The sequence below is a fragment of the Gavialis gangeticus genome, unplaced genomic scaffold (assembly GCF_001723915.1).
Source record: "Gavialis gangeticus isolate Ggan-Ray unplaced genomic scaffold, GavGan_comp1, whole genome shotgun sequence".
NCBI classification, from domain to species: Eukaryota; Metazoa; Chordata; order Crocodylia; family Gavialidae; genus Gavialis; species Gavialis gangeticus.
In genome coordinates this window covers 19,907,642-19,931,452 of record NW_017729006.1, presented here as the reverse complement: position 1 = coordinate 19,931,452, position 23,811 = coordinate 19,907,642, and the positions used below count along the sequence as shown (strand labels likewise).

The 23,811-nt window shown below is 40.9% G+C and overlaps 1 long non-coding RNA gene across 1 annotated transcript in view; it reads right to left on the bottom strand.

Annotated features, from left to right (window-relative positions):
• Positions 1-9,652: 9,652 nt before the first annotated feature.
• The window catches only part of LOC109291793, a 209,683-nt gene continuing 195,524 nt past the window's right edge, over positions 9,653-23,811 (bottom strand). Inside the window, exon 3 of the long non-coding RNA XR_002095954.1 lies at positions 9,653-9,732. This is a non-coding gene — a long non-coding RNA (uncharacterized LOC109291793). The remainder of the gene's footprint in view (positions 9,733-23,811) is intronic.

Genomic DNA, 23,811 nt, shown 5'->3' with positions numbered 1-23,811 from the left:
TCCTTTGGGCTTGGAGGATCGTCTCCTTAAAGAGCGACCACTCTCCTTGGACACCTGGCTCCCCTCCCCTCTGGGACTTCAGCGCTTCTCCAACTATCCTCCTTAGCTCGCTGAAGTTTGCCCTCCTAAAATCTAGGGCCGCTGCCTTACTGCATGCCTTACTGCCTTTGCCACCTTGCGCTGGATGGGACTCAACATTCTTCAATGTGAAGAATGTCTTTTAGTTTTGGAAGAACCTTTCAGAAATCGATGTAATGCCAAAAAATAACTGAAGACAGATGAAATAGGCTTTTTTAGATCCTGACAGTGTTCACTGGAGACCGATTCCCTACCACCAAGCAAACCAACCTCAAGCAGAGCTTTTCTAACAACTTTTCTGGCAATTGTTCTATAACAGGGGCAGGCAATTATTTTGGCTCAAGGGCTGCTTAATGAGTTTTGGTGAGCTGTCAAGGGCTGTGCGGGTAGCCCCAACCCTTGACAGTTGCCCCGCCCCCAGGTCACCATATTGGGACAAAGTCCCATCCCATAACCCCTGACCTTTGCCACTGGAAGTCCCTCTCCTTGCCTCCCCCCCAAATACTCCTTTTGGGAGGGGGGGTTGCTATCCTAGAACCAGAAATAAAAGAAATCATACACTAAAAGTCAAACACATACTATAACATATTTTAATTTTATTACCAAAAATATTTTTGTCATGATTTGTGTTTGTATGGTATATATAGAGGTGACTGCATAATAACTAGAGCTGTGTGAAGTTTTGGTAGCTGATTTGATTTAGAGAAGATTCAGCCAGATTCAGTGGCCGAACCTCCTAATCTGAATTGAATCGGGAGACCCAGTGAAAGGTCCGAATTGATTCAGAAGGCTTGCAGGAAACAGAAACTGAGAAGAGGGAAGGGGATGGGGTGATCTTTCATATATGGAAAAGGCTGAGGGGGTGTGGAAGGACTGCTCTGATATTGACATCTGTAGCTGGCCAGTGAGAGCGATCTTTCTCTGAGTTCCCTTTGAATCACAGTGCTCTGGGGGAGGGACGTAGAAATAACATATCAAGCGGTGTCTGAAGTGATCTGTGCCTTTTGTGAGCTGTCTCTGTCTTGGACCAGCAGTGTCTGAAAGGCTTTGGCTTGCTAGCTAGTCTCTCTTCCTGTAAGTTGTATCCAATCCTTTCTTACTTACCCTTGCCTACAATCCCTGTTGTAAAGTACATAAAGTATCATGTGGTTGCTGAAGTGTAATGGCATTCCTGTGTTAAGAAAAGACAGGGGTAGGTATCTTTGAGCTGATGACAGCACTGGGCAACTGCCTAGTTGTGTGTCAGGCTATGGTTTGAACCTGGGGTTTCAGCTGGGGTAGTCCAGTTGCTCATCCCAGCTTGCCTCCCTACAGCTGGCCACCTAGACTGCTGAGCAAGGCTGGCCTGAAACCTCTAGGAGGGCCTAGCTCTCTATCTACTTCCTATCACTGGAGTGGCCAGTTAGGGTCAGCTGACCCTCCATTTCCCCCATATAAACACCTGATCAGGAACAGTAAGTGTCTGACCAGCAGGGTATGGCTTAGTCATAGTCTCCATTGTACCCTTTGCTTCCGCTCTGCTTGGTTTCCTGGCTTCTCAGCCCAGCTTGCTCTCTGACTCTGATGTCTTCTCTCCTGGCTTCCTGACTGCACTCTCTTCCTGAAGGCCTGGTTTCTTGACTCTGCTTGTTCCTAGCTCCTGCTCTTGGACTGCCCTGCCGGTTTCTTGACTTGCCTTGTCCCAGATTCCTGCTCACTTCTTCTGACCCTGGTTGGTGGCACCTTGATCCTTGAGTGACCCCACACCTAGCTACCTGGGACCTGGTGTGAGGCTGGGATGAAAAGAATACATTGTAATCTAACCAGCCCACTGAGTCCCTGTGCTACTGTGAAGAAGGTGAAAAAAACAGTTTAGCCACACCAGTCTGGAAACAGAGTTCCTTTGAGCTCTGAAAAGGAGATCAGCCTGACGCCCACAGCAAAGCTCCCAAATTCAGTACTGCTGTGATTCTAGAGGAGAGGATAAGAACTTTATACCTGGTTGTAAAATGATGTGGGGGATGGGGGTGGGATTCTGATCCCTTGCCTTAGGTTCCCAGAAGCCAATGGACTTCTGTTGAACTGTTCTGTCTAGCAAACCAAATTTGTTACCTCCCTGCTTTGTAACCACACTCATAAGGGGCTCAGCATCTACACAGAATGGAAAAAAAAGAAAGGAGCAGTCCTTAAAATAATTCGAAGGTGGTTTGTTTGTTTGACAAAAATTGTACCACTTTTAAACTAGCATAAGTCTCGGCATAGATGGTTCGGGAACGTATTGCTTTGTTTCATCTTAACCTTTTTTTCCTTTGACTAAGCTAAATTGATGTAAGCCAGGTCTTCATCAATTTAAGATATTCACACAGCCTTTTATACTTGGTTTTAATTGGCATCTTTAGTTAAACTAATGCAACTACATGTGTAGGCAAGTCTTCAGAGATACAAAGTCTCCCTTCAAAAACCAATGAAACAAACAAACAAAAAGTACAATAAAAAACTAAGGTTCATTGGAAAATGAATAAGTATTTTAAAATTGTTCTACTTCTCTTCAGGTTCCTTTTGTGATTTGACCTGAGATATTTCCAACAAAAATGTAGCCTGGGATGAGGCATGCCAATAAAATGTCAGGTAAAATGACAGGGGTGGGGGTGGGCTCTGTTTCACCCCTCCTTCATCTGAGCACCTGACAGCTGCAGACAGGAGCTGTAGCTTGGACCTGTGTGGCTGTCCACCAGGCCAGAAGCTGTGAGCAGGGGGAGAAGCAAAGCCACCCACTGCATGGCCCACCCCTGCCCTACCCCCAGCTTGCTAGTTTGGGCCTGGGCAGGGGCTGGACTGAATCAGCATGGTGGGGGGCTCCATCCACTCCCCTGCCCCCAGTTCCTGGTGTGGTGGAGAGCCACAGCTCATGTCTGCAGCTATTAGCAGTAACTAGGTGGGGGGGAGGGAGAGTGGAGCCCCCCACCATGTGGACCTGGCCCTTAGCCAGCCCAGCGGGGGAGGGGCATAGGGCAGGGGCTCCATTCCTCCCCACCCTGCCCCCACTCACCTGAAAGACTGACACCTGCAGACAGGAGCTGCAGCTCAGACCTGCATGTCTGGCCACTGTGCTGGGAACCAGGGACAATGGGTGGGGGAACAGAGCCACCCCCACGGCATGGGCCTCCTCAGCTATGCTGATTTGGGGGGGCAGTTCATGCAGCAAGGGGTTGCTCTATCCCTGCCTGCCCTTAGTTCCCAATGCAGTGGAGAGCTGTGCAGATCTGAGTTGTGATTCCTGTCTGCAGCTGTCAGGCAGGGATGGTGGTGGTGCTGGCTTGGGGCCGGGGCCTCTGCTTCTCCCTGCTTAGCCACTGCTCATAGCAGCAGACAGGAGCCGCGGCTCAGACTTGTGTGGTTCTTTGCCATGCCAAGAACCTGGGGAGGGTGGAGCCAGATGCCTGGCTCCCCCTCTCCCCTCCCCAGCCCAGAACTGAATCAGCAAGCTGAGGGGGGGACCCACACGGTGCGTGCACTCCACTTCTTTCCCCTCCCCCCCCCCCGAGTTCCTGGCCTGGCAGACAGCCATGCAGGCCTGTCCCTGACCCCCCTAGACCCAAGACAGCCTAGCTGACGATTCTTGACATATATATGTGTAGATTTCATAAGCAATTGTCTTCATGTGTTTATGAATTCTGGAAAAGAATATCTGATTTCCAGTACGCCAACTAGAAACTATTCATTACATTTAATTAGATTCATCACGAAATGGAAAAAAAATTAAAATAAGAACATTATTCAGATACTGCTTAAATTAGCTGATGGTCCTATATTGGCTTATTTAAATGAATGTTTTAAATTATCTACCCCAAGTCTCCTATGGAATGAGACAAATAAGTGTCCATGAAAATTTTGCACTTTAATTTGGGATGCAATTGAAATGTGTTACAAACTCATTCAGGCAGACAGCTTCCTACTGGGTTAAATCTGAAGAATTTAATGTACATAAATTATTCCAGTTAAGGTCAGCAGCTTTTTATGTTTAGAAAATATTTGGTGTTAGTCACAAATCTTTCAGTACAATACCCGCCTTTTACTATGCTCATTCTTCAGGGTTAGCAATCACACATTTGGAAAATGTGTGAAGGCACTGAGGCATAACTCATTCATATTTCTAACCTGTTTTGACATTTCCAGATCAAAGGTGTTATGAAAGTGTAAAGTACACTTATTTTTTGGAAAGCTGTACTTGGTGGAGACTGGCAGAATACTGATGGGTTATGGGTGGCATCTTAAACAAACCCTTCAGATACTAATTTGGCTAAGTTTCAGTGAGTATTGCAGTGAGGATCTGAAATTTTTATTTTGCACAAATACTTCAAATTATTGTTGTGCTCAGTGTTTTTTCTTATAAAACCTTGAAAGCTATCTTTGATATCTGGCCATCTTTGTGATTGATACCTCAGAATATTTCAAGTCCTGCCATAGACTCTACTCATGGCATCTGCTGGAATTAATTAGAGAACTGTTTTACTTCTTTTGGGTTATATTGTGCCTTCTTCCAGAAAACCCAGAAGAGTGGGAAAAAATGATTGGGAAATTCAGTGCATTTTTATTGTCTGGTGTTCTTAACTTCACATTCCCTTGATAGAGGGATTTTCAGGCCACTGGAGGGATGAACTTACCAATTGAAGTGCTTTTGTATACTTTTATAGTAAGATGAGACTTGCATGCATGTCCGAAATTCTGAATGGAAAATTATAGGGGACGTATTCTATGTCTTGAATAATCCTTGAACTGGTTGCAGCATGGCTTGCTGTGGGAATTATGCAACCACTGCTTCTTTCCCACATCTGTTGACTAGTGTAGGTGTATAGGCTGATTATATGGAAATTCTGGAAATCCAGGACAAAAACCAGGAAATCCAAGACACCGCCTGCCTCCTCCATCACCCATGCCCTCACAAGTTGGTGGGGGTGGGGCTACATGCTGGGCAGGCAGTGGTGCCTGCCTGCCTGCATGGCTCTCTGAGTCCCAGTCAGACTGCACCCCATGTCCTTGCATTTCCAGGACCCTTATTATAATTCCCAACAGCTGGCGGGGACCAGCCTCTGAAATCTGGGAGTGTCCCAGCTAAACTAGGACAAATGGTCATCCTATGTAGGAATGAAAGTCTCAAATCCTCAGTATATATTTTGTGCATCTGGGAAAAGGTATGAAGCTATTTTGGTAGAAATCCATTGCATAGATAGTGGTTCAACTGACAGATTATTGCAATTCTGGTGACAGTTCCAACAGCTTTTAATCGTCTTGTGTGTGGAGAGGTAAAACATTGCTTGTTCATTTGTTTTTTTGTTATTACCTATGTATATTAGCCAGACTTTTGGCCTTTAATTCACCAACCAAAAGTAGGGGGAGAGAAGATGCTATATACATTTTCATTTCCATGGCACTAACTTTTCACTTTGAAAATATTCTTTTCATAGAAATGTTGACATTTATTTAGACTTACTGATTTTTATTTTTTTATTTTTTTGATTTGGATACAATAGAACCAAACCAGGATCTAGTTGCCAGTGTATCTGGTACTGCACAGATACACAATGAATTTCCTCTTTAAGAGGTAGCTTGATTTTTACCTAGCATACTTTCAATGCTAAAATAAGTCATTTTATCAAGAGTGAATCTTAAATTTAAGCAGTATCTTAACAAGAATAGAGAAAGTAAACCATATTTTAACAGCTCTTAAGAACTGCATATAAATCTATAAAGAGTTCAAAGTAGAACTGCAGTGAATGGATATTATAGCTTTCATAGCATAGGTGAGGTAGGGTGGGCACATGCCCCGCCTGAGATTGGCCGCCGCCGGCTTCTGTGGGCGGTCACCACTTGCCACTGCTGCTGATGCTGCCGCTCACAATCTGTGCCCCCTTAGTCTCAGGAGGAACCAGTCACCCACTATTCATAGTACATGGCATAGTACATGGCATACATGGCAATTTTCTGGGTTGAATTTCTGGAAAAAATTTCATAAGAGCCATCTGAGAGCTCCTAAGCAAAATAAAGTAATCGGAAAGAAAAACATCGTAGTGGAGCATAATTTATTGAACAGATAGTCCCAAACTCTAGAAGCTCTTGTACTTCAGCCTTAAAGTTCTTTAATACTCCTTTCTTTTCTTACTAGCCTGCCATAGAAAGCAAAACAAAATCCATAATCATCTGGAGGACATTGATGTTATCATGATAGGGACAATAAGAGTGCTCGGACTGCTAAATCTAAATCAGTTTAGTCCCTTGATAGAATACATTTAAATGTATTTTTAGCTGGTCTTTCATGAGGTTTTCAGTGAGTGGATTCTCATATCCATCTAGGTAACTCTGAACCTTTGTAGATGATGTGAAAAAGTTGCTTCCCTTTCAGAGCTGCCCTGAGTGGTGTGCGTGGCCTGGGGCATATCAGTCTGTGCGGGGGTGGAGGGAGGGAGTGGTCGGAGCGTGAAGCTGGTGGTGCATGGTGGCCGTGCAGAGTGGTGGCTCCCTCAGCACGTGCCAGTGGCACTGTCCACGGGGCCAGTATAGCACTGTCTGCAGGGGCCCCCCAAAGCACGGGGCCTGGGGTGGTCACCCCGATTCGCCCCCTCCAAGGGACGGCTCTGTTCTGTTTGTAAGGGTTTTTGGGATGGCAGATTGTAAAGGAAGTTTTACCTGTATGCTGTGATGCTCTATATGCCAACAGCCAGCAACTTTTTCAGGTTGTGGGCCAGAATGACATAGCTCACATTAGAGGCAGGCAGGAAGGTGGGTACTATGACCTGGCTGCTGCAGCCACTGTAGCAGCGCAGGGAGAGCAACTGCTGCTGAACTCTTCTATTGCTCAACACCACTGAAGCCCCAAGTCCACCAACAGGATCAAATGGCTTTGCAGGCCAGATTCTGCCTGCGGTCTGCAGGTCACTAACCTTTGCTGTATGCAGTTCTTTGAGTTCTGCTACCTTCTTCTCCATATCAGTTACATCATCGTAGGTCAGGGATCAGCAACTTTTTTAGTAATGGCAGGCTGCTGCTTGCAAGTCAGTTGCTACCATGGGTTGCTGATTCCCTTTCCTGGGTGATTTCCGCACTTCCCTCAATCCCCTTAATCACCTCTGCCATGCTGCCGACAGATTTAGTCCTGATCCCCACCTCAGTCTCAGCCCCACACCTATCCACCCCTATTAAAGATATGACTTCTGCTGATGGGGGAGGGTGTTGGCACATCCAGCAGGCAACAGTTAATGGAGCAGCAGCTGGGTGCAAGGACTGCGCTCCGCTACTGCAGTCATTGCTGCTCATCTCTGTCATTGATTCCTGCCAATATTCATTGCCAATTGGCAATGGTAAATACAGCAGCAAGAAAGGCAGCAGCTTCAGCAGGGGTAGGGTCTGCATTAACCCACTGGCTGCAGACTGTGCCAGCACCTCACCCCACAGCAGTGGTATCTCCTAGGGGTGTGCGAAGCTTTGGTCGCTGATTTGATGTGGAGGAGATTTGGCCCAATTCAGCAGCCGAATCTCTGAATCTGAATCGAATCAGGAGACCCATTAATCTCTCTGAATCAAATTGGAAGCCTCTGCTCCACTTCCATGTCCGCCACCCAGCATGCTCCCCCCCACCCCGCGCTCCCATGGGACACTCCATCCGCCACACCATCTCAGCGTTCACGAGCTGTGCCTGGTACCTCAAGGTATATAGAAAAGACATGTAAAGCTGTGTCTGTGGCTGAATTGCTGATTCTCTGAATCGGAATTGAATCTTTAGATTCAGATTCATCCAAATTGAATTGGGGCAGTGATCCGAATCAGCAAATCAAATCGCTGTCCCCTGAATTGGGCCGAATCTGAATTGAATACTGCCTGCTTTGCATGCCCCTAATGTCTTCCATGGTAAGGGAGCGGGGCTGATGGGGGAAGTGGGGCTACTGGGATGCGACTCACTAAGAGACCCTAACTGACTGCAGGGGATTCTTGTTGCGGGCCAGATCCAATGTCTTCACGAGCTGGCTCTGACCTGCAGGCCATAGGTTGCCAACCCCTGTCCTGGATAAATGCAATTCTGTTCTTGGCTAGAGGGGTCTTGCTAATTTGCTCAGTTACACTGATTAGCATGGACCCATGAGATTTTTTTGCTTTTCCTTATAGCATGGGGCATATTTCTTTCCCTGGGATTGTCTGGGCAGATATTAACCAGCTAGTTCCCTGTTGTTGCAGTGTCAGGGCATTGGCAGTGTCCTTTTTGCCTCTGCTTTTACCTTTGATATTGTATAGGGTGGTGTTAGTGTTTGGGATTTTGTTCCTTTGGGGTGTCAGCGAGGGTTTGAGGTGGGAATTCAGGGGCTTCCTTCAGTCAATGACTGCCTGCTAGAACAGGAGTCTGGACTTGATGGGCCATGAGGCCCCTTCCAGTCCCACGTTTCCATATTTGGAGTTTTGGAATAAGACATAGGCAAAATCCTTTGTTGATTTCAGAAGTTTTAGATTTACAATTACTGCACATTGTTTTCCAGTAAATCTGTTGTTTTCACTGTTCTAATTTGAATCTGTTGTTTGTATTCCTGTTTCAGTTTTAATTATAATATTTATATCCACTTTTGGAGAAGTTCTAGCATTCATACTTCAGATATTTTGTGTTTCCCTTCTCTGTTCTTTGTGCAACCCCATTTGTATTGGGATATTTACTTATGATTTTACAAGTCTTCCCACTATTTTATTTTAAATTGTAATGCAGATTCCCAGGAGGGGTTCATTATTTTGTTTAGTGTTATCCGCTAAAGTTACTCTTTATTTCAGTTTCTCTTTCTTCAGAAATGCACTGATTTTTCTTGTTCAATTTTCCAGTCTTAAACAACACTAATAAAGTTAATTTAGTAATGCACTTTGTTGTTATTTGTTGTGTGGGAGTGAGTTGTCTTCTCTCTTTGTAAGACATTTTAAATTCAGAGTTGGTACAGACAATTTTTTTGCTATGGGCAGATTTAAAAGCTTTGTACCTGTTCCTAGAAAGACTAAAACCAAACTGGTAATTGTAGATGTTTAGTCAAGGAGGGCGAGCAATTCCAGAGCCATGATACCCACGCCTTCTGGAGGCCACCATGCCATTTAAACCCCTGTGTTTTCAGGGAAATACAATTGTATTTTGTTGGCTTCCAAAGACTGCAAGCAATAAGTCTGATTTTCTGTTGTGGCATATAATCTTCTATCATTTCTAAATTTCATTTCCATTTGGTCAGTGTAGTACACTTATATGTAGTTTTGTCAAATGGTACGAATAAATTTGCTGGGTTTTGAAAATCACTTATTTTATTACTTTTTGAAGTCAACGTTGATTGAAGACTATAGAAATTTCTTTTAGTGGCATAAAGATGTTACAATAAGCTAAATACAGAGAGGTACTCCTCTCTGATGTTAAAAACACATTTGTGTGTTTTAGGTGTGTGTTTGATTCTGTGAGGTCTTTGAAGTCATGCAGTGTTTTCAGGCTGTTCACTCTGTATTTTGTTGCCTTTTGTGCTTTCAGGTATCTTTTAATTGTTCATATCCAGGATAGAGGAAACAATGGGGAGAAAACTAGATCTTTCTGGCTTGACTGAGGAGGAAGCAGAACATGTACTTCAGGTGGTCCAAAGAGATTTCAGCCTTCGGAAGAAAGAAGAAGAAAGGCTGAGGTTAGATTATTGTTTTATTTATTTTGATTATCCTGTTAGAATAGCAACAAAATGTTTAACAAGCAAACTGGAGTGTCTTGCCCCTTCCACATCTGGGTTTTATGTATTTTACAACTGGATATGTTTGGCACAGAACACTTTATTTCAGTCTGTAAATATGCATATTTTCATTCAGTTATTTGGTAAATAATCATAATTGGTTTTTTTTTTTAATAAAGATTTTTAAAATCACTTTGGTAGGGATTCAATAGATTCAGTTCCTTGCTTTGAACTACAGAAACAAAGTAAAACAATATTCTGTATTGAAGAATCTTTGGTCACTTGAAGTTGATTTTGTTTTCAGTCATTGACAGAATCCTTAAAAAAAAATGCAACCAAAAGAAAGCAAATCAAGCCAATCCTGGGTGCAAGGCTCTGTGTCTCATCCCCAGGAATTTTGTTGTCCCCAAAGTCAAGTGTAACAGCAGGAACCTGAGTTGGTAGATTGAAAAGTTTATTCATAGTTTCCAACAATGTTTTCTTTTGCTATGGTTCTTTTTTCTTTCGGCTTTTCTAGAAAAAAACCCCTATTGTTTATTCTCTAGGAGAGAGACTTAAGTAACTGCTTATACTTGTTGCATACAAATTCTCTCATTGTAATCCTAGTGCAACAAATGGAAATTAGTCTTTATCTTCCAGCATCTTACTGGAGTCAGTAGAGCAGGAATTTTACCTAAATAAGACATTAAAACCTGGCTATATATTAGGCATGATGAAAAAGAAATCCCTCATTGCTTGTGGATTTCTCTCCTGCTGTTTTTTTCTGAAATAATACTCTGGAAGAGCAGGAACATGGAGAAATGCGTTACTAAATAATCTGAGTGCGTTGAAAATGAACTAGGAAAGATTCTATCTATGTATTCCAATCTCCAGTATATTTCAGCTGTGTATGCTTCCTTGCTTCAAGTTACAGTGGCAAGAAATGAAGAGAGGGATTACAGGGTGGGGAAGGTAGAGGTAAGCAAGAAGAGAAATAAGAAAGTATCTAGTGGTTGCTTGAGTTTGGGCAGCGATATCCTAATGGAAGAAAATATAAAGACTAGGGAGAATTCTGTGGAATTCCTTTACTAGAGTGTGAAGGGGAGGTGATTCTATGATACCTTGTTGCCATCTATGTACTCAGACTTCTGGTTTCATTTTACCATTGTGTTGCTACAGTGTGTCGTAGTGATGCAAGCAGGGTGCACTCACACCTTTTAGGGGTGTCTTTCAGCCCCAAACCTCCTTGCAGTTTGCTGCTTGACTACTGAAAACAAGCTGAGATGTGCCATGGGGGCCAGCTCTTTACTATGGTGTCTCAACTTCACCTCTCTCACCCATGTCTTGACAGCTCTAATACAGTAGTTTTTGCCAACTTGAAAAATCATACCTATGTTTGGCTTGTGTAAGAAATTATAGGTCCTGGCTCCCACAGGAGTGACTGGCCCGTTTGCCAGCTGCTTTGAAATCACACTTCCCACAGACAATCAGTTATGTATAAGAAATAGCAACAAGATTTATTACATAAACAGGATACACTTTAAAATTCAGTAACCATATATTAAAATACAGAGAAGATGAATTACAAAACTACAAGCACAATACTTGATTTTACAGTACTTGATTTTACAGCTGCTAGCACTCTGTCCATGTCAGGATTTTCTGCAAGCAAACCTGTTAACTTACCCTAGTCAGCTTTTTCATTAATGAAATTATCTCCATGTCCAAAAAATTCTTAGATCAAAACTTACTTCTAAAGCAGCTTCTTAAGTACTCATTCTTATCTGCCTATCTGACTACTTTCATTGAAGCATATATCATGTACAGGTATACCTCAGAGATATTGCGGGTGCGGTTCCAGACCACCGCAATGAAGCGAATATCGCAATAAAGCGCGTCACACGAATTTTTTGGTTTCCCAGTGCATATAAAAGTTAAGTTTACACTATACTGTAGTCTATTAAGTGTGCAATAGCATTATGTCTAAAAAAACAATGTACATACCTTAATTAAAAAATACTTTATTGCTAAAAAATGCTAACCATCATCTGAGCCTTCAGCGAGTCGTAATCTTTTTGCTGGTGGAGGTCTTACCTCAATTTGTAAAAAACACAATATCTGCAAAGCGCAATAAAGCAAAGTGCAATAAAATGAGGTATGCCTGTATATAACTTCCTGCCCCAGATGTGTATCCATTTGCCACGTCAGGTATCTTTCCTGATCAAATTATAACTAGGACAAAGTTAAATCCTTGCAACCATAAAGATTACTAATTCCACATCAGACAGAGTGCCTCTTATTTCAAATCAGAGACTGTTTGGATAGAAGACTACCCCCTTATCCTCCACTAATACCTTTCCCTTTTGAGATGTAGACTAGTGCTGCCTGACTCATCCAACCCTGCAGGCCTGAGTGGTGCAGGGCCCAGTCTGCAGGCTGGATGAGTGTCATGGGGTCTGTCCACAGAGCTTGCCATGGATCTGTAAACGTGGTGGTAGGACAAGGGGCAGCAGCGTTAATTGGCACTGTCACCCTGTTGCCAGACTTCTGGACCCATGGGGAGCTGTGTGGGCTGGATGGTGTGGCTCCACAGAATGCTCTCATGGGCTATATCTTGGTTACACCTGATACAGACTGTCATTGTTTATTTGTGGATGAGCCTGAGGTCAGATATACACCCAACCTTTTGGTGGGCTGCTTTACATAATTGTTATAGATGTGAATTCTTGGTGACTACTCTTCCAAAGCTAGTTAGGCATTGGCCCTCTTAGGTGTGAACATTATTGTCTGAAAAGAAACATGCATTCATATAAAATAATAAAAAGTTCATGCAAATATAAAATGATAAAACTAAGTGCAGCTTAACATTGGCTACAAGTAGAGACCACATATTATACCAGCCAGCCTAACTGAGGAAACCATCTCTATATGAGTTTATGCCATAGTTATCTATAAAACTTGTTTTGTTAATGTTAGTCATTTAAGTAATTTACTTGTGAAAATTGGCCTAAGAAGGTAAGCAATATTACAAACTAAATGTCTGCCCATACTCCATATATGGTCATATGGTGGCTTAACCTGGTCACATGTTTGGTTTAACCAAGGTTTCTTTCTCTTGGCATAGAATTCATACTTTTGCAAAGAATTCATAAATGCATTTTTTTGAGAATGGGGTACTGTTCATAACAACCAGCATTGATAAAGCCATTTTTTTGTACCACAGATTATTACTTAAAAAAAAATCCAGTAAGTAAGAATTAATACCAGACTTAAGCTATCTAATGATTCACTTCATATTTTACCAGTTTAATGAAATAATTCTTTTAAATATTTTTTTCACACAGGTTATGTACAAAGTTATACATTTTTTTTCAGAATGTAGAGTTGGGAAGAAGTGCTTAGTATGTTGAAATTAATTGGTTCTACATGTACTGAAACATATGCTTTGCTGAAACACAACTTGAAATGACATCTTATAAAGAGGTAGATCAGATCTTCATGTTGTTCCTCCAGCCCTGGAATACATTACCTAGGAAGGATGTGGAATCTCCACCACTGATAGTTTTTACAAATAAGTTAGGCAAATATCTACTAGGAATGGTTTGCTTATATTTGATCCTATCATGTTGGCTTTTCAGAGTTCCTTCTAGCTCTATATTACTATGATTCTGTGTTGGGTTTTTTTTTAAGTTATTAAATGGCAAGACCTACCAGCATATTGTCAATTTAGAAATATCAGTTAACGTTTTCTATATATTGTATAGGCTGTTATGATAAAAGCTAGCCCTGTCAGATGGTGTTTTAATCTTGATGTGATTGCAGAATTCAACAGCTTAGATAGGAAATTGATTTAAAAAAACCTTTTAATAACTGGAAATGCCCTGCTAATTGAGTGGTAGTTCTGAAATCAAAAGGGTTCAATTGATTTAACATTGTTCACTGAAAGCAACCTGTTAAAGTTTTCACATGCACTGCATTACCTATAATAGGTTGTCAATATTGCTTGCTTGTACCATGGGGAGCCTTATATTTCTCCACTGAAATGTAGTAATTACTTGCAGGGCTGAGGGTAGGAATATATGTAACATTTGAAATGCTTCAAAGTGCAGCTCTGGACAGAGGTGCAGCTCCCTGGATGGAGCGCTTCAAAATCATTATGGCTGCATATAACAGTGTGCTCTCCAGCCACTGGGGTGCAGTGACTTGTGGTTTCACTTCCCCACCATGCGGGGAGCAAAGCAGACTGTGAAGGCAAGATAGTTGTTTCCTTCAAGGTTACCTGTGGATTGATCTGTCCACCTTACCCTTTGAAGCACTTCAGAGGCATTTTAAATGCTTCAAATGTAATTTCAGAAATCTCTGGGATACAAGCTAATTTCTATGAAGGGGAACAAAGAACAAGATCTGTCCAAAATAGGCTGTCTGTTTTCTGAGCAGCTGTAGGCTGCTTGCCATACAGGTCCTGAGCTGCAGACTGCATGGGTGCCTCATCTCCATGTGACCTGTATGAGCCCCCTGCGACCACTGCTTTGTGAGCCTCTGCACTGCAGTGACTCCGAGTGATTCCTACTCCACTGTGCCATTACTGCTATGCAAGCAGTGTGAGTCTTCCACACGAGCCTCCCTGCCACTGGTGCATGGGCAGCAAGCTCACCAGGCCTCCTGCTGTGCTGTCTTGCTCCAGAGCCCCAGCTACTCCCGCCAGAGCAGCTGGAGTAAATGGGAGCAAGGGTGCCTGGGCAGGATCCCAGGGGTTACATGTTATCCCCTAGTGGGTTGGATGTGGCCCACCAGCCTCCCATTGGACGGCCCTGGTTTAAGATAATACAGGCAGTAGGCACTGATATAGTGGAAACCACCTAACCAGAATGCAAGTTAAAAAAGGTAAAAATGGTTGGTTTCAAATCCACTTGGCCAGCAGAAAATCAAAAGTGTTAGTAATATGCAACTAGCATGAAAGTTTATATCCACTCCCAACAAATACTTCTGCTTACAGTTAGAAAAGGCGCAATGAACAGCATAATTTTAAGTCTTAATATGCCGCTAACTTGCATGAAGTCTTTTCATATATTTTGTGTTGGTTCATTTCCCCCTACAGCTTAAAACAAAAGAAAAAAGAAAGAAAGAAATATCTGGCTGTCAGATTTAACATTTTGGCTGGGTAGTTAGATTTATTAAAGTTAATGAAAGTGCTGTATCTCAGAAAGGCATGTGAGTTTCATACCGTTTTTCCTAAGTATGTGATCTACATATAAAATAGGGTAGTAGTTTAGTTACTGGGAAACCTTGCGTTAGTGTCATTTGGAATGTAACAGTGTTGTACCCATTTAAAGCTGCATGCACAAAATGAGAGCTGGCAAGAGTCTGCCTGGAATTGTTCCTTTTTATTTATTAAAGTAATTTGCATATAGGTTAATTTTTTTTGTCAATATTGTAACTTTGTCACCTTTTAAAAGTGAACTATGTAAGCTTTAAATGTTGTCTATTTTCACTGTAGCTTCTTAACTGTCTTTTGTATTTGTTGTTGCAATGCTGTCTTTTAGCTTCCTGCAGTAAGAACAGAGTTAGTGATTCTTGAAAGTGAGATAGAGCTAGATATCAGCCCCTCTCTTCAATTCCCAGTTTTGTTGCCACACCTTTCCCAAGGAAATTTCTGTGCCTGGTTAAATGAAAAAATGGCATAATTATCACTTGCCTGGCAAGGTGATCAGATGAAAATAATTGCACTCAGTGATGAGTGTGGCTGAAAGGTTATGTCAACTTTCTTTGTGTCTGGACAGTTTCTTTCTTCATTCCAGGTATAAAACTTGATATTTAATCATCATAGCTAATATCTTGCCTTTGCCTGTTTATACAGCTCTAATTTCTGTCAGTCTCTTCGCAGTATGGATTCTATTATTTTATGTTGGCAGTGTGTATTTGGGGTTTTATTTCATTTTGATAGCCTTCTTATTTTATTGTTATTAGCAAATGTTATCACGGTTGAAATGGTATCTAAGAAGCTTTTTTAATAGGCTGGCTTCATTTTGTGCTGATTAGTCCAAACAGGCATACCAGTTATCTCTGGCAATACACTACTCTGCTTGCAGTCTACTGCTTGACCAATTATAACTTGATAGTATGCTGGGACCTGCTTTTGTTTCAGTTGTGTATACTTCACATCTGTGATAGGAGCTCTACAGAGCACCATTGCCATCAGACTACAGTGTGAGAACCACTGTTTTAAGTGGCTTACCCAGAAAAGGATTGTCAGAGTGTACTTCCAGTAGGACTTTTCAGCACTTTCCTCTTCTTGATTTAAAACAAGTGCAGCTTTGGCAGTGTTAGCAGTGGGGAGCCCATTTGGGAGGCTAAGTGTTTACCATTTTCTTGTATGCTGTTTTTCCAGGTATGTCCAGGAGAGCTTACAAGGAAATGAGTCTGATTTGGATTGGCAGTATATCCATTTACACTGCCAATATGTAAATGAGAATCAGGCTGTGTATTTCCAAGTTTCTATGCTGTGCTAGCATTGCAATCCATGGAATAGATTTTTCCCAGCTTGATTAAATTTGTCTGTATGAAAGTGGTTATAAGAGAAAATCTGCCCTGCAGTTCTAAGTCTTCTAGTGCAGTGCTGCAGTGAAGTAGATGGGTGCTGTCAAGTTATAGTAGGTATGCTGGTACCGTAGTCCAGTGTTAGATGGCAGCAGAGCTGGGTATGCCTTAGCTGCTTTACCCTAGGTAGTCAGGGACAAGTGTAACTGAAAATAGGGCGGCAAGTGAGCTAGCCACTTCTGCAGGGAGATGCAGGCATTTTTATCAGTGTTGTCTAATCATGCTTGGTCCCTTGCTATTGGGCATCATACAGGATTTGGGCATAACCTGGATCATAAAAGGCAAGTTTAAAAAAAATGAATTCCACTTTGTTTTTTTGTATTACAGTAGGCTACAGCATAGATACAGTAGGCATCATAGTAGGTCTTGCAGATAAAATCAATTCCTTTTAACCTTTGTTTACACATGCTTTATGAGGAGTGTCTAAGGGAACTGGGTTTATTTAACCTGGAGAAGAGATGACTGAGAGAGGATTTAATAGTAGCCTTCAACTACCTGAAGGGTGGTTCCAAAGAGGATGGAGCTGGCCTGTTCTTAGTGGTGGCAGATGACAGAACAAGGAGCAACGGTCTGAAGTTGCAGCAAGGGAAGTTTAGGTTAGATATTAGGGAAAAAAACTCTCTCACTAGGAGGGTAGTAAAAGCACTGGAACAGATTACCCAGAGAGGTTGTAGAATCTCCATCCATAGAGGGTTTTTAAGACCTGACTAAACAAAGCTTTGGCTGGGGTGAACTAGTTGGGGCTGGTCCTGCTTTGAGCTGGGGGTTGGACTAGATGACCTCCTGAGGTCCCTTTTAACCCAAATTCTTTGATTCTATGATTCAGTGGGATTTCCTTGAAATTCGATTACAAGATGAGGGGCTTTTCCCCATGCTGATTGGGGAGGGGGGGAACCTTGTCTTGTATTTGAGTAAATACAGTAAAGTGAGGAGGAGTGCACTCGCACGCGCTCTCTCTCTCTCTCTCTCTCTCTTCCCCCCCACCCCCAGCACACACATGTGCGCACACACACTAACTTTTCTGGAGGAGCAAAGAAAGGAGAAGAAACAGAAACATAGCTATTCCTCACCCAGTCCTCATTTTTATATACTAGCTCTGAGAGCAGGACCAACACTGCAATTCTCTGAGAGCATGTAATGGCAGATGTGTTCTCTCTACATTCTGGAGTGTGCAGTGAGGCATTTTCCTACTCTGAAGCAGGGTGCTTCTTAGTGCTGTGCTGTTCATGAGACAGCACTGCCCCATAATTTATCAGTGCAAGGCTGTACCGTATTGTCAGATACTTAACATTCTTTCATTTGAATTTTTTTCAGTGTAGTGCATAATTCATCATAACTATACTTACCATTTATACATTTACCAAATGTCATCCTTGCAACACCCTTGTGAAGCAGGTAAGTATAATTATCCCCTTTTATAAATTGAAGTAAAAAGGCAAAACGAAAGGTTAAAACAATACCATAAAAAACTATAGGACATTGTTTCCTGGAACTGCAGTTAATCAAGAAGGATAGTAAGACCCTGCTCCTCCAAGACTGCTGCCACAGATGCTGTTAGATTGGTTTCTAATACACAAGAAAACCTTTTGTGCAACCCCTAAAAACACTTGTTAGAGGAATAAGATTAGTGGTAGTCAGTAATTTCTTATGCATGATAAATATATCACTTTATGCCACTGTTTTATAGCCCTGTCTAACAATAAAGTTTAATATTTTAACTAAAATCCCCTCAGGGTTTTCTCCGGCTGAAATTTCTTGTCAAAAAATAGTTGGTGTTCTGGGTGAATTCTGCATAAGAGATGGAGAGCTAATGGTTGTTTTGTCTGCAGAGTCAGTGAGGTTATACTTTAAAGTGCTTTTAAAAATTGTTATTTGGCATTAATCTCAGGATATGCTGATCTAAAAGGGAGCTGCTTGCTGTCAAATAATGCCATGTTTGGGATTAGACAAGGAAGTAGATGTTTCACTGATGACATTAACACACCCACACATCACCAGTCTGTTTACATACTAGTTTGTATTCTTCTTCCTTCCCGCATACCGCATTAGGTGTGCATCTTGAACAACCTATCCTATAAGTAGGTGTTAAACCTGATGGAAAAGCAGTATGCAGATGTTGATGACTCAATATTGCAGGAAGCACATTGAGCTACTTGAATAAAGGGAGGTGGTTGTGATTTTTTTCAGAAGACCCAGACGGTATGTCTGTGCTGCAGATTCCTGTGTAGGTCAGTGCACAGATATCTGTGCTCCCTGTAATTTACCCCTAGGAGGATAAATGTACCTGTGCAGATTTCCATGCTAATTTATATATTTATATTTAATTTTTTCTTTTTTTGTGGGTATTTTCTTTTTTTGTGGGTTATCAGTTTCCCTTATTATTATTATTATTATTATTAAATTATTATTAATGTATTAAATAATTAAATTAAATTATTAATTAAATTATTAATTAAATTATTATTAATTTATTATTAAATTATTATTATTATTAATTATATTTAATTTTTTCTTTTTTGTGGGTATTTTCTTTTTTTGTGGGTTATCAGTTTCCCTTGTGCAAACTGACTATCATTCTTAATACATAAGAATGAAAAATAGTTATAATGAATAGCTATAATATGAAAACAATATTTAATCCTGAGCATCTTATGTATGGAGTGTGACCTTGGTAACTTGACTTGCAGGGGTAATACTTATGTTCTGTGTTACAAGAATACTGCCTTCAGTAAAGACTCAGAGAATCAATCTTTGATGAATTTGTTCAGAGTGAATGAAGTTTTTGTAGATATTTTAAATCTAAAGTGCCCTTTGGGGAAAAAAATACTTGCTCTCGAATTTTGATAAAGAAAACCTAGGAAGCTGACCATAACCATTCTGGCTAAATCCTTAGTCAGTATTCAGATATCAACACGTATTTATTAGAAACCTCTCTAATACCAAGACAAGTCTATGTTTTTATTTATGTAAAACAACTCTGTTGTGATGATTTGAGAAATATGTCTATGTACAAGGGATGGATTCCTCTTGAGATTCAAATTTACCTGTATGCATCTCTGTATCATATTATAAACTCCATTTTGAATGCGGGGTTTGTCTGCTGTCTGTTTCCTGTTTACCTCCTTACTGGATGAAAATTCATAACGCCAAAGGATAATCAAGAATGGTGAATAAACTAAGGAATAGACAGGATGTGTGGTATATTGGTGTTTTTGTCCTGATTAGTATGCCTCTTATGCCATCTAAAATAAAAAGTAAGTGTGTTAGAAATATGGGAAGAAGTATCCACAAATATTTGTTCTGAATTAAGTATCTGAAGACTCTAAACTAGAGTATCTACAAGGCTGGAAACATGCTTATGTAACTCTCAGTCTGAGGACAACAGCACAAGTCTCAGTTAGGCAGTAGGATCTTGTATGTCGGGGGTGAGGCTAGATAGGAGATCAGCGCACTGAAGCGCACTGAAGGTATGATTAGAATGCAAAGCCAGAGGCAGCTCCTGGGCTCTCTTCAGCCTCAGGAATCTAAAAAGCTATACGGGCAATATTTTTAGACATAAGTACAGCAACTTGGGGATTAATTAGGCCAAAACTCAGCTGTTCCTGGATGCCATGGAAGCTGATTAAAAGTTGTAAATGGGACTTAGTATTGTTTCTGTAGCTGTGAAGTTTGTTAATCATTGGGTTTAATTGCTAGGCTGTTGAAGGAGTATGGCTGTAAATAGTTTGGAGGACCACCACCATGTATCTAGCTGACTTATAGCTGCCATGTAGTCATAGCTTAAATCTACCGTGTCTTGGTATCTTTCTTTTTATGTTGATATTTCTTACTATTCATGAGTTCCATAAATTTCACTGAAGCTTGTAAACAAATATCACTTAAAAACATAATGTTCTAAGTGAATTACATTGCTAATAATTTTCAAGAACTGGGTATTTTAAATGTATTTAATTACAGCAATAGCTAGATTATAAATGTCTGACAAAGCTAATTGTGTTGGTAGCATAGCAGTGTATTTAAAATGTGATTTTTGGTCCCAGAAGGAAATGATCTTACTTGGCGTTTCTATAGCAACATGATAAATATTACAGACTTACCTTTGGTTGTGTTGATCTGTTCCTGGACTTGTCTGGAATTATACAGCTCCATATCCTAAATGTGCTCATTTCTGAAAAAAATCAGTCACTATTCAGCCTTTTAAAGTTTGTCAATTTCAAATGTACCTTGACAATTAAAGTAAGGGTTTTCTACAGATTTGACTTACTAACAGTACACCTTTTTACAAGCTTTAAAGTAGGCATTTATGTAATAAGCTAGTGGTGGCCAACCTTTTTGGCAGACATGCCAAACGGGTAAGCCCTGCACCCTCTCCAAGTGCCACTCTGATACCCATTCCCACCCTGATATGTTGCTCTGTTGTCAGCTCCCTGTCCTATCTGTTGCTGTGTTCTCTGCTCCTTTTCCATTCTGCCACATGCCATACACACAAGCTGCTTGTGGCATGCATGTCATGGGTTGGCCACCTCTGCAGTAAGCTATAGTGTTTCCAGAAGGGACTAATCATTAGGGGTGTGCGAAACGGGCCCTGTTCGATTAGGATTTGGCCTCAATCGGGGACAGTGATTCAGTTAGTTGATTCAGATCGCTGTTCCTGATTCGATTTGGCCGAATCTAAAGATTTGATTCTGATTCAGAGAATCATCAATGTGGACATAGAAAAAACATTTAAAACTGTCTATGTGCCTTGAGATACCAGGTGCAGCTTGTGAATGCTGTGATGCTGGGGCAGATGGAGCATCCCAAGAAAAGCATGGAGGGGGAAGGGCCATGTGCTCGGTGGCTAACCCAGGGAACATGCTGGGGGTCTGATTGGTTGTGAAGGGACCCCGGGTGGCCCCCCAGACCCAGGAGGCACCAGTCGCTGAGCCAGAGGGGTGTGGGGGGGGGGAGGGGCAAGCAGTCTCTCTGGTGGACCTGCGCTCCTGTGGGATGCTCCATGCACCCCAGCATCGCAGCATTCACAAGCCGCCTGCTACCTAGAGGTATGTAGAAGAAACATTTAAAGCTCTGAATTGATTTTGAGGGTTCCGATTCAATTCAGAGAGATTAAAGGGTCCTCCGATTCGATTTGGATTAGGAGATTTGGCCACCAAATCAGGCCGAATCTCTTGCTGAATCCAATCAGGGATTGAAGCTTCGCACAGCCCTACTAATCATGTTCTGCTCTTCCTTCCCATATACAAGAACTTTAAAAAAGACTACACAAATATATTAAAAAAAAAATAATATTAAAGTAAGGTTGATGTATAGTTGAATTCCCTGACATCAATTAATTTAATTCAAAGAGAAAATTTAAGGGTGAATCAGTGGTTAGAATCTGCTTGCTTATTTATTTATTCATTTATTTATTTAAAGATTGCATCTAATGTAGCATTAGGGTACTTCTCCACTGGTTTGCTCTTCATGTAGTTTTTGCCAAATCAAAATGGCAATGCTTAAGCCAGATTTCTGTCTGTTTTGCAAAGATTCCACAGGAAGGTAAGCCAAATTAGGTCAAAGTTGAATTTAGCTGAAATTATTTCAGCTGAAGGAAAAGTAAAAAATTTTTAGAAATGGCAACATTTTACTTAATAGCTTTTCCAAGAAGTTGTGTTGAAACACTGAAAATCATTGTTTAAATTATTTTTTTCAACTTTTTATGTAGCATTTTCATTTAAAGGCAGATTTATGGAGAAGCTTTGGATAACACATGTACATTTCCAGATTCAATCTTAAGTTCATGACTTTCTGCCTCCTATAAGCAATTTCAGGCGCAGGAAATTGAAGTAAATAATGCTTTTGGAATGGATTGGCATTGTATTATACTCTGGAATGTCCTCTTTGCAGCTACTATACATTTGTTTGTCTAGCTAAGATTAGAATAAGGTTTTTGTTGATGGACAGGGGCTATGTGGCCTAAGGTAAGATATTGTATAAATTGAAGGAGTAAGCAGTCAAATAATTCATAGCTTACATCCAGTCAACTTTTATAAAGATTATTTAACTTTCAGCATAACAGGTTGCTTGTTCCCAATTCTTCAATGATAATCTAGCTTCCTATTTAAGGTAAGTTATTTCCATTGAAGCTCCTCCTCCTCCCCTTTATCCTATAAATAATTCGCATTATATTGGGATATAAATATAGCTAAATCATGTCAATATGTGAAGCAGGGGAGACCAACAAAGGACATACTGAACAAGCAATGAGAGTAGTAGGAGGGTGGTACTATGAAAACCACAGAAAGGCAGATAGAGGAGAATTATTAAAAACTGCTAAGAAGTCCAGAACAGGAAAACGTAGAACCTGAGATATGAGTAATATGCCAAGGAGAAGACTGCTAATAATGCATTCAGTGAGGTAGATAGATGGTGGAAGCCATAATAACATAAATTCAGTATGAACTTTGAGTACTTGAAAGGCTACCGCTGCAACCAAAGTACCCATGGCATGCTGAGGTGCCTTGAGATCCTTTCAAGGGTGCCATGCAATGTTTACACACCTAACAGTGCTGACATGATTCACAAGGTAAACTTGGAGATTTCAAATAGGATTCCATAGTGTTAAAAATATTAACCCCTGCTCTGGTCTTTGGGTACTTTGCAAAAGAACAATTGTTCTGTTATTTTTATATAGCAAAAAAAAATATGAAAACTGGCTTTTTCCATTTGAGAGCTGGCATTTTCTAAGGGATGCCTCAAGCCTGTCAGGGTGTGTGTCAAGCTTAAAAAGATTGAGAATCAGAGCTAGAGAGTCAAAAACATTTCTGATCTGGGGTGATCTTTCTGAGTTCTTTGCAACAGAAAAATTGCTATATTATTTTTCTTTAGTGAAGCAACAAGTGAAACCTATGGGAAATGGCATTTTTTGAGCAGTACCTTGAGTCTAATGAGGAGTGCCTTGAGTCTAAAAAATAATTAAGAGACTCATTGGCTTAAACTGCACGTGTAAAATTTGCGTTTGTACTCAGCTGTCCAGAATAAGAAGAAATTGCAATTACTAGTTGATCTTTTTTTAAAGCAGAGCTTGCTTTAGTTAAACTTATCTAAAATTTAACTGCTGTATTAAACAGGGGCAAAGTTTGCTTTGACACAGACAAACCAGTGGGCTGACCACAGTGTGAGGATGATGATTATGATCTTGCAAGATATTTCATAAAACGAGTTGGTCTACTTGCCCTTTTATAGTTACTGTTCGTTTATGCATCTAAGATTTTACAAACACCAAATGTTTGTGTGTACTAAACAATGGATTGTTACGTCATCAAATTACTTGAATAGATTGTCCTTTTCGATGGAAATGAATTACAGTGTAGGTCAACAGGATATTTCATTGACTCTCTTTTCATTGCTTTAATCCCTTGCCTCTTATGATATTTCCAATTTGTATTGCATGTAGCTAGAGACAGCATGACTCAAACAT